This window comes from Canis lupus, chromosome 31, assembly GCF_003254725.2.
Source record: "Canis lupus dingo isolate Sandy chromosome 31, ASM325472v2, whole genome shotgun sequence".
NCBI classification, from domain to species: Eukaryota; Metazoa; Chordata; class Mammalia; order Carnivora; family Canidae; genus Canis; species Canis lupus.
Window position 1 is genome coordinate 13978982 of NC_064273.1, and position 11809 is coordinate 13990790.

Here is an 11809-nt window from a genome sequence, read left to right on the forward strand (position 1 = left end):
AAATCCTAGGGGCTAGAGGAATTCAGGAAGGGGAAAATTAAAATAAATTTAAATGTTCTGTGAAAACTTCATAAAATGGGAAACTTATACAACTATTCATGGACCAAAAGTCAGTTGTATTTTGCAAATTCATAATGCTTCTTTCTCCCTCACCGTATTGGTTTCCTACAACTTCTATAACGAAGAATCACAAGCCAGGGAGCTTAAGCAACATACATTTATTCTTTGGCAATGATGGAGGTCAATATCTAAGATCAAGATGACGGCAGGGTTTATTCCTTTTAAAACCTGTAGGAGAGAATCCTTCCTTGTCTCTACTAGCTTCTGGTGTTTGCCAGCAATCCTAGTTGGTCCTTGCCCTGTGCTTATCTTTGCCTCCATCTTTATGTGGTCTTTGCCTCTGTGTGTTTGTACCTCTGTCCAAATTTCCCTCTTTGGTCCATCTTCCTCACTACAGCTCTCCTGCATTCTCCTGGTCCACCTGAGCTACCCAAATAACCCCTAACCAGGCCTGCCTCCTTCCCCTCTTACCCGATCCAGTCCATTCTGACACATTAACCTGTCGTCTTTCAACATGTCAGTATGATGTCTCACCACCACCACCCCAAAAAAAATCCTTCAGTGGTTTTCTTTTACTCTTAAGCTGAAATCCAAACTCTTGTTTTAAAAGATTTTATTTATTTATTCATGAGAGAGAGGCAGAGACATAGGCAGAGGGAGAGCCTGATGTGGGACTTGATCCCAGGACCCTGGGATCAGGACCTGAGCCAAAGGCAGACACTCAACCACTGAGCCACGCAGGTGCCCTGAAATCCAAACTTTTTACTGCTTCTCCAACTCTTTGCGTCTCCTGGCCTCCACCTGTCTCTTTCACATGATCTTTAAGCCATTCTTTCCTTCACTGACTTTTTAGTATTGCTCTGAAATCCTGTTTCTTGCATTTTAACCTGGATAATTCCTTTTCATGCTTGAGTCCTTAACTCAAATGTCACTTCCTCAGACAGCTCCCCCCTGACTCAGTCTAAATTAGCCTGCTATTCTTTCTTATAAATAGTTCTTTTCTCTCCCAGTGCTCACCATAAATAGTATAATATACAATTTCACATTTATTTTGGTGCTTACTTTTCTTTTATCACCCATACCCACCACCTTGAAAGCTTATAGAGAAGTAGAGAGTTATTTCTTTATTCCCAGAACTTAAGCACAGCACTCAGAGGGCAGCAGGTGCTCAACAAACACATATGGACTAATTAGATAACTGAGTAAAATAAGGATGGCAAATAAGGAAGGATCCCAAAGCTAAAAATGACCATGAAGGAAGAAGAGAAGAAAGAGAAGAAAGAAGAAAAAATTGAATTGAATGTAAAAAAATAAAAATAATAAATTTGGAAATTTATAATTTACATATAATTATATAATTATACATTTGGAAAAATTATAATACTCATTTTATAAAAGCAAGGAAAATATTTTCTACAAAATATTTTGTAGATAAACATGCCAGGTCATCATTCCTTAATTGCCTTTTTTTTTTTTTTCAGAATTATGAAGACAGAATAGCGTTTTAGAGTCTCTTCTCTAAGCACATTACTATCACTATGATATCATATGTTAATACAATTTAATATTCAACTACAAAAACATGGGCTGCCTTATTTGCACTATGCTCTCTCACAATATAACAAATGGGATTTTCTTTCTCCATAAACCTTTTTTGAACCACTGAAAGAATTTCACTTCTTCTGGATGTGAGGTGAGGCCAGATGGTTTCTGAATAGTTTTAAAAAACAAAAACAACAACAACTAGAGAATAAAAACAGAAAGCAAAGTAATCACTTGTGTTTGTAATTTATGTGAGATAATATAAATAATGGTAATGTGCCATGTTCTTCCCACAGGCATCATTTCAAGGCTGAGAATGAGGTTCCAAGGTTGAAGAGTCAAATATTGGTTCTCTGTGGGCACATCAAATGAGTTTTTCTTCCCTACCCTGTCTTTTCATTATGTCTGTATCAGTCAGTGTCCTGTTGCAGAGAAAAGAATCTACTCTACTCAATATAACCAGAAGGGATTTACCTGAGAACGTTAAATGCCACACAAGATCATTAGGAGTGCTGAAGACCCTGACTCTTGATGAGGTTTTCAGGAATCATTCAGAAAGCTACACTGCAGAACTGGGTTAAGGGAGCTGCTGTCTCTGCCACTGTCCAGAAGCTGTAAGAGCAGGAAACTGCATATGACATCAAGAGGATGATGCTACAACATCTGCCAGCTCAAGGGCCACACTACATCTGCCAATAGCTGCACCAGTAAAATGGACTTCTGGTATCATGATTCCCTAGCCATATGACTTAGTTTGAAATAAAAATTTTGTCCTAGTTCATCAAATCAAAGGACTTACAGCACCTATAGAAATATACACACACATATATAACAATACATATATAAATTACATCTAGAAATGTATATATATACAATCACATCCAGAACTACACGACTATAAATTCCATCTAGGAACTGTAGTTTGTTGTTGATTTTTGTTTGTTGCATATACTAAAAGGGGGTTAGGGTTTGGAATGTCTGTTGAGAAAGCTCATTCACAGCAGTCATCATACAGAATATGCACCTTCCTCGTTTCTACCAGTGAAGAGGGACTACACAGGTGACTTACGACAATAACAAACAAGATATGGATGTTCTGGGAGATGTTTGATATATTTCTGTTTTACTTTCCACAAAGTATAGGCCTTATTTTAGAGATTCAAGTTGAAACTTTGACATTTATAAATAGTTATTAAATTAAATTATTCATGGCAATATCAAAAATTTATTGGCTTTTCAAAGAAAATATGAAGTTTTTAACAGGTTAGTTCAAAACAGTTAAACCTCAGTGCTATTGACACTTTGGCCAGATCACTGTCTCTTTGAGAGGCTCCCCACATTGTGCGATATTTAGCAGCATGTGTGGCTTCTACCTACAAAATGCCAGTAGTTCCATCTTCCCTCAGGTGTGAAAATCAAAACTGTCTCCAGCTATTGCCAAGTGTCTGCTGGGGAGAGCACAAAATTGTCCTCAGTTTTGAACCTCTGGTATATGTGGGATCACATATGAGAGAGACTGCCAAATCCCACTTCAAAAAATAGAAACAAAGAGTAACATCCAGAAAACATAATTTTTATTTCTTGATCATTTTCTATTCTAAATTTTAGAAATATGTTTTCCAATTTTATGTTTTTAGAAAATATTTTTAAAGATGAGCCTCATCCAAGTTATTAGCACCTGTTTGTAGATTTTCCCCTTTACACAAAGTAGTTTCTCTACATTATGAGGTACTTCAACATAATATAAAGAAGTACCTTTTAAGTAATCCTATTTTTATATGCAACTATAAATTTGAACTGTGTGGATTTTGCATTTTGTATAAATTTTAAAATAACATGGCTTCCCTGTTTCTTTAAATTCATTACAATTTTTCATTTATATCACTTAATGCCAACAGTGATGTTAACCTCAAGAAACCAAAATTTTCACTTGTAAAGATACCACTTTCTCATAGAAATGAATCTAGCTATTAAAATGAAATGGAAAAATACTTATTTCTGGCAAATGTGAGAGAAATAGTTACTCATTAATATTGCTTTGCAATAATAGTGATAATGAGGTAAATTATATTTTTAATTCTATCTTCCGGTCATCATCATGTAAGCTCCAAGTCAGACTCTTGCCCCATCCTTAACGAGAGAGTTATGGTTCTAGATTTTCTTCTGCTTCAACTTTCTTCAATTAGTAATCATGGCTCAAAATGGCTGGGATTTTCAATGGAATGGATTTTCAATGGAACCTCCAGAAAGAGGTTCTTGAATTCTCAACTCTGGTTACACAATTATCTCTTTGATAGGAAACACTGATGTCTAGATCTCATCCTGAGGGCATCTGATTTAATTCGTCTGGGGTGGAGCCTGGCCATAGGTTTTCTTTTAGAACTCTCTGGATTCATCTAATATACAGCCAAGGTTGAGAAACATTATTGGAGGACAATAGAGCTCAACTCTGAGAAAATTATATATAGTTTGAAAAAGTCCTTTGGATAATTTTCATATAACTTCTTTATGGGAATACCCTGAGAATGAGCTTCCCATGAACCAAGAGTCTTCTTTTCTTGTCTTTTCTCTCTTTTTCTTTCTCTGCTCCACTTACCCCAAAGATGGAACCCTGAAGAAAAACAAGACTCTCCAATGCAGAGTCAGAAAAATTTTGTGTGGCATAGGATGCTTTCTTTAGTCTCAGGATGAAATCTGGGAAGATGAGGCCTAGTGTCATGATCGACCATAAAGTTCCAGGGAGGGATCCCTGGGTGGCGCAGCGGTTTGGCGCCTGCCTTTGGCCCAGGGCGCGATCCTGGAGACCCGGGATCAAATCCCACGTCGGGCTCCTGGTGCATGGAGCCTGCTTCTCCCTCTGCCTGTGTCTCTGCCTCTCTCTCTGTGTGACTATCATAAATAAATAAAAATTAAAAAAAAAAAAGTTCCAGGGAAAGTATGGACAAACAAGCAGCGCAGGGCCCCTAAAAGTGGACTGGGAAGGGTTTTCTGACCTGCCTCTAGGATACTGGACTGTCTCTGCCTCAGTGGCCTGTGTACCATAGACACCAAAGGTCACTCTGAAAGCTTGACCGCACAGCTGCTAGGCCAGCTTCAGTCCTATATAATGTATGCTCCAGATTACTTCTTCCTTGTAGGACTGTGTGGCCATAAGATGAAGACTGCTACATGCCTTTTCTTATCTGTGAAGTAAATAGACTAAATAGCAACTAAAATCAGTTCCTGATTCAATAATTTATAATCCTTCCTTGCAAGATTTTCTGCCAAGTGATTAATTACTGTTATGATCATTGAAAACCCAACGACATATATAACGTTAAACTCAGAGGTTTTGGATATTGCTCTGCCTTCAAAGTCCATCAAATTGTCCTCCTCTACTCTCAGCTCTGTTTCACCTTAGCATTTCCTTTTCTGAGATAGTTAGGGTGATAGAGTATTACTTTTTCTATAGAGGGAAATTAATGGGCTTAGTGTGAAACACAGAAGACAGGGAATAACAATTTAAGTAACAGAGAAAAGAGAGAGGAGGAGTGAGATCATAGACATCAAATGCACATAATTTTTAAAGATGGGAACCTGGAATAACAAGGTGTCAGTAAGGTCAAGTAGATGAGGATCTGGTGTTGGTCTGTAAATGGATTGCACGCTCTCTGCCAGCCCCCAACCACAGAGAGCTGCCACATGCTCTCCTGCCACTTTGACAACTCCCCTCAGCACTTCTCCTCCTGCAGAGAGTCATGAGTAATAACCCCAAAGCCCCTGCAAAGACATCCCTCACCCCCACTGTGGGCAGGTGCAGTCATTCAAAATACACACAAATTCCATGGAGAAAAAGACATTATGACGGCATTGCAATCGATCTCCTCACTACTAAAGAAGTTAAATCCACATGACCTATATTCATGTACAGATTAGCTCAGATGGAAAAATGAAAACCAGTGACAGTGAATCATGCAGCAAATACACAGGAGCTCATAAATAAATAAAATCCCTGCGGGTAGGAAACTCAGAGTGGAAATAAGAATGTCTGATAAAATGAAAAAAGAAAAATCGGAATCAAAATATCAAACTTTGGGGGAGTGGGTATAAAAGTTTTTCTAACATCTGAAATATACTTGGCCCTGGATGAATTAAATCAGGGAGGTTGTACCAGTAAGCAAGCAACAGATACAATCTAAATTTGGGGAGCTGAATAATTCTGTTCTGATAGACTCTACAAGAGAAAAATAGACTAATTACTTTTAAAGTTCAAAGATTAATAAGTAAATAAAACAAGAACAACAACAACTACAACCCTTTATTTTAGCCCTCCAGTCTTGGTCTCTAATAGTAACCACTGTCACAAACTGGTTTCCAAAATATATATACACCAAATATATATTTTTCTGCTACAGACCCCTTTCTTGCTCTAGAGTCCACTTAATACCAGCAAGCTTTTATTTCACCTTGTAAATGGGCTGAAACGGTACTCCAAATTGCTAAATCTGCTGCCTTCAGAATCCAAAGAGGCCTGTCCATTACTGTGTTGCTTGTGAGTGGCAGGGGTTTTAAGAAGCAATCTTTTACTTTTACCTTAGAGAAGAATGTTTCCAAGTCCTATGAAACCCATAAGACTTTGACTACTCTGAAAGGGAAAAAAAAATCATTTTGCCTTGTATCGATAAATATTCCTTGTTATATATATTTGCCTTTTCCCCTAAGAAACCCCCAGTTAACATTTTTTGTGAAGACTTGCAGCATATTTGATCCACCGACATGAGATTTTATATAATACTGTTTCAGGATAAAGAAAATACTTTAAGCTAAAAGCGGCATGTGAATGGACACAACTGTGAGATCCACTTATCATATCATACGTTGCACCCCTCAGAATCTGTCAGCCTGATATTTCAGCATGTTGGCTTCTTAAAAACACAATTAGCATTATTCACTTTAGCCAAGATATAGAAACAACCTAAGTGTCTGCTGGTGAATAAACAGATAAAGAAAATATGACATAGAGATATACACACACATAGATCTTCCTTGACTTACCATGGGGTTGTAGTCCAATAAACCCCTCATAAATTGAAAATACTGCAAGTTGAAAATGCATTGAATACACCAAACCTACCAAACCAGCAGCTTCGCCTAGCCTATCTAAAATGTGCTTAGAACACTCACATTAGCCTACAGTTGGTCAAAATCATGGAACACAAAGTCCATTTTGTAATAGACTCTTCAATATCTTATGTGATTTCTTGAATACTGTGCTGAAAGTGAAAAACAGAATGGTCGTGTGGGTACAGAATGGTTATTAGTGTATCCGCTCTTTACCCTAGTGATCACGTGCCTGCCTAGGAGCTGTGGCTGCTGCCACTGCCTGGCATCATGAGAGAGGATCATATCACACATAGCTAGCCCAAAAGATCAAAATTCAAAATTTGAAATATGGTTTCTACCAAATGTGTATTGCTTTCACACCATCATAAAGTTGAAAAATGTAAGTCAGAGACTTAGCATATTATTCAACTACAAAAAAGAAGAAAATCCTGCCATGTGCATACATGACATGGATCTTAAGGGCATTGTTCTAAGTAAATAAGTCAGACAGAGAAAGACAAATATGTATCACTTATATGGAGAATCTAAAAACATTGAACTTGGGGCACCTGGGTGGCTGCTCTAAGAGACCAGCAGACAAGATGAGGAGTCAACATGCTAGTGGGAATAATTAATGTTAACAATCAGGAGGAATCAGGTCTTCTGAGTGCTTCCAGGCCCAGTTTTAATGAAATAGACACAAATAAAGAATTCCAGAATAAAAAGCGTTTGGTAACCAGTAGCTCAGACAGCTCATAATTACAGGTCTGAGCCACCCCTCCAGGTAAGACACCTCTATAGCAGAAATGTTAGCCAAGAGTGAGGGCAATATAGAATGGATTCTTGAAGTGGGTATGATGATTATCAGTTATGGGCTCTAGATCAACAGCTTCGTTGAGAGCTATAACTCTACCAACTAACTTTCCTTTTGTAACTTTTCCTAGGAAATTTGACCAACCATAATCCTTAAGAAGCATTTCCCAAATGGGAATTTGCCATAAAAACTAAGCCGATTTGAGCAATGCACAATGTCTATAGTGGATAGTATGGTATATCACCCAGATCCCTCATCAGGGCCAAATAAAAGCTGTGGATGACATTATAAAGCTGGATATGATCAATGCTGATAGTTTTAGCTCTACTTCAAACTAGAAACTGCCCTCGACTACAGGGACTTCCCTCACTTAAATTTCATGTTCCCTTTCCAGGAAGGCTATGATCAATGACTGAGTAATGCAGAAATACAATTCTCCTCTCCATTTTGCCACATTTTGGTGTAACTCTAAAGGACCAGCTCAGGCCAAAGTTTTCTGTAATATCATTTAAGGTCTCAGTTATAATCCCATGGCAGATCAGATTCTCCTTCTTCCTAAACCTTCCATTCTCAATTATTCCTCACTCTCCAGCAAACATTCTGCACACGTTCCTCCTCAGAGTATGTTTCCTGGGAACCTAACCTAAAACATCATATCATGAGTATGTCTCTAGTCAGTAGATAAATATCTACCTCACTAAAATGCCTAAGTGGGGTGCCTGGGTGACTCAGTGGTTGAGCGTCTGCCTTTGGCTCAGGTCGTGATTCCAGAGTCCTGGGATCAAGTCCCACAACAGGATCCTGTTTCTCCTTCTGCCTATGTCTCTGCTTCTCTTTCTGTGTCTCTCATGAATAAATAAATAAATTTTTTAAATGTCTATATAGTTTTCTATTGTATCTATAATTTATAACAGCATAATTTACCTAACTGGTGAGTTAGAAAATTCTTAAGGCAACCTAGACTAGATCTCATGATGATAGCAAGTGTAGATTATAAACGCAACCAGTGAGCCAAAAATTTAGCCTCTCTCTTTATCACTGAAGATGACTTACTGTCATTCACAGAGCTTGTGGTTTATTTAGAATAACTGAGTCAAAAAAGAAACTGACTTTATTTTTTGCTGACAGGCTTACATGGGAAAATCACTGATCCCGTGTGGTAATGTATTTCTTCAATGTTACTTTATTACACTGATTGACAGCTGACGGTAAGTGTGTGTGAGTGAACAGATGAGTAAGAATACAGCAGAACTTGGAATCTAAAGGAGAAAATGTAAAATGGTAAAGTCATTCTAAAGAACCAGGTTAAGGGTTTTTTTTTTAAATGCAAGTTTTAAGTAGTCAGATTTTTTATTTATAACTTTTGTTTAAAATCTGTTCTTTAAATATTTTACCACTCCTGAAAGGTCAGTGACATCTATAGTCTAATTAGAAGTATGAGAGAGACACAATCCATCTTTGGAGGCCTTTACTGCTACTCAAAACTTCCTTTGTCCACAGACAGATAAAGTTGGTTCCGTTCCCTTCCCTTCCCCAATAGAAGGTTGAGGTACATTTTTTTAAAAGGAGAACACACACACACACACACACACACACACACACACACACAAAACCAAGGGGAAATACTTTTAGTTGCTACAGACCATATTTTTCATCCAGTCATGTGTAAATGCAATGCTGCAACAGTGTCATATTAAGTATTTGTAAGTCTTTGGTAGATAACACTAAAAGGACAACAAAATGGGGAATTATCAGACCCAGCTGGTAGGTACTAAAGTTGGTAGGTACTAGACAAAATGTAAAATGATAGACTTTATGTCACTGGGACTTTTATAACTGTGAAGCTTGTTCATTCTTAGCAGAGAAATCAGGTACAGCACACCTGTGATGCTTAACTTCTGTGTTCATTCTTGATAGTCATCTTCACATTAGCTCTCACTGGATCTTAGAACTCAGTAGATCTTAACGAAGTTTGGATTTCCTGAAGACACTTTCCCTGCATCCCTTCCAAGTAGAGGCTATATATTTTTTCACAAGCTAGGTACATCAGGGTCCAGAAATGAGGTCATTTCCTCGCTTTGTAAACTCTGCACATCCAGAGTCACACTGTGACTCCCGGACTGTTAGTTCTCCACCTTCTCATTAACGCTAATGTTCTTTGAGGCTCAGATCCTCACCTCTATCATCTACCAGCTTCCAAGTCACTTCTCATCATTGAATACCTCTGCACATGGCTGACATGATTACTCTGCCCAAGTTCTCCCATCTTGGGTGATTTCAAAAGACCATATGGCTGATCATCAACCAATAATGAGGCCCCTTGCTTCCTTGTTTTCTTCATATTCAGAAATTGCTTCTTCAGATCTCTCTCTGCAACTCATTCCTATGGTCACAATCTAGAACTTTTCATACCCAAATGCTCCACCTCCAAAATCATAGATTCAAGCATCTGCTCTTTCATAATGCCTCTCCTTCAGGTGCTTACTTTATAAACTATTTCTGCTATGCTTATATTCTTTTATTTGTCCTTTTCTTTAAATAGCAATCAGTTTTCCCTTTTACTTTATTCTTTTTCATTTCCTTCCTTAAATATTCTTGCCAATCACCTTAATTCTCTGTACCTCTATCGCTTTCCTACATTGACCTGCCAAAGCCTTCATCCTGGATCAACCCCCTTATTTTCTTATATAGTGTCTGCATGTAAGCTGTGGAATGATGCTAGAGAAAGGGATAATTTGATTTTGTTAGATATTTACAGTCACCAATAGAAAAGTGGCTCTAAAAAGAGCACAGAAATTTCTGATCAAGTTTATCTCCTAAGACTTCTCTTTGTTCATTCTTCTCTTGTGCTCATTTACTCATACTTAAGGAAATTTTATCTTTCTCTCTATATTTACATGGATAAAAAATTATTTTTATAGAGGTGATTGTCATCTCCAGTATTTTTCAGGAATGAAAGGGTACAAAATGAAGAGTTCAGTCAAAGATGTACATGAAATCATAGACACAACTATCTCCAAAGAACCCCAAAATGAAAAGTAAAAGTATGAGTGGCATATGTGGCGGGAGTTTTGGTGTATGTACTAATAATGACAATAAAGGCTGGAAATAGTATTTGCCTCTGACACTGTCAAAATTCACTTTTTAGAAAAGGCTTTCCATTTTCCTATTTTAAATTTGAATGACTACTGTTGGTGATTTATGTGATGGTTTTGAGAATGTATCATTGATTCTAAACTAAATTACATGTGACACAGATTTAAGATATTACCTTACATTTTTCTTTTTAATCTAGAAAAGTAAACAACAGTTAGGTTTAATCCCTGCTTCAACATTTTTAATCCCTGTACAATCTTGAAAGTGTAGACAATGTATTGTACCTCTCTGAGTCCTGGTTTCCAACTATATAGTTAGAATAATGAGAATGCTAATACCTCCCTCAAATTGATTATTGTGAGGGTAAAATATAAAAGTCTGTATCATTTAGGCATTCAATAAACAGTAGTTCTTAATAGACTTAATATTGAGCCTCTGTTTTTGAGCCTTCGTTACAATCTCAGGTATAATTACCCTGTTTAATTTTGCAAAGCCAACTACAGTGATTTATAAAAACAAAATGAGATATAAATGAGAATTTTATCATCATCATCATCTATAGAAGATAGTGGTTTCTAAGGTCATAAGGTTATTTCATCAGAGGGAAGTAGTCGGGACATGAGTTCTAATCTATTGCAATAAAGTGGTGAGAGTTCAGATGCAAGAGACGTAAATGGTTGTCTATGCTTGCAAATCTCTTGGTTAAATTTCTGGGATAAAACTTCACATTTAATTGCGCCCGCTTAGTAAATAGATACCTGGTAGCAAACATGTAAGCCTCATCTAGCAGGCTGTTTTGGTGACTCCATAATATAGATTATGTTCTTATGCTTAGTGTGAAAGTTTCCTGACCATGAACTTTGCCCTCTAAGAATACATGGTCTAATGAGGAGAAAATCTATAAAGAGATCAATGCAATTTCAACAAAGAAGGTGCTGAGATAGGGGTATGCATAAGATACTATGAGAGTATACAGCAGCAATATTTATTTATAGTTAAATTATCACTTACAGATGAAGAAATTAATAGAAAAACAAGCAGATATCTGTGTAGATAATAACAAAACCACCATCACCTTAACTTGTTTCTATCAGCAATAAAAGGCTACTGGGATAGTCACCAAAATTTCTGTTTTCTCAGAAAAACAAAAATGTGTTGATATCATTATAACCTTTTATTATTCCTCTATACACCTTTGAAGAAATAGGATGAAAA

The 11809-nt window shown here is 37.1% G+C and overlaps 1 long non-coding RNA gene across 2 annotated transcripts in view; it reads left to right on the forward strand.

Moving 5' to 3' along the window:
* The window catches only part of LOC125754097 (uncharacterized), an 81455-nt gene extending 70436 nt beyond the window's left edge, over window positions 1–11019 (forward strand). For both annotated transcript variants that reach the window (XR_007407512.1, XR_007407511.1), the window contains exon 9: window positions 1899–11019. This is a non-coding gene — a long non-coding RNA (uncharacterized LOC125754097). The remainder of the gene's footprint in view (window positions 1–1898) is intronic.
* The last annotated feature ends 790 nt before the right edge of the window (window positions 11020–11809 follow it).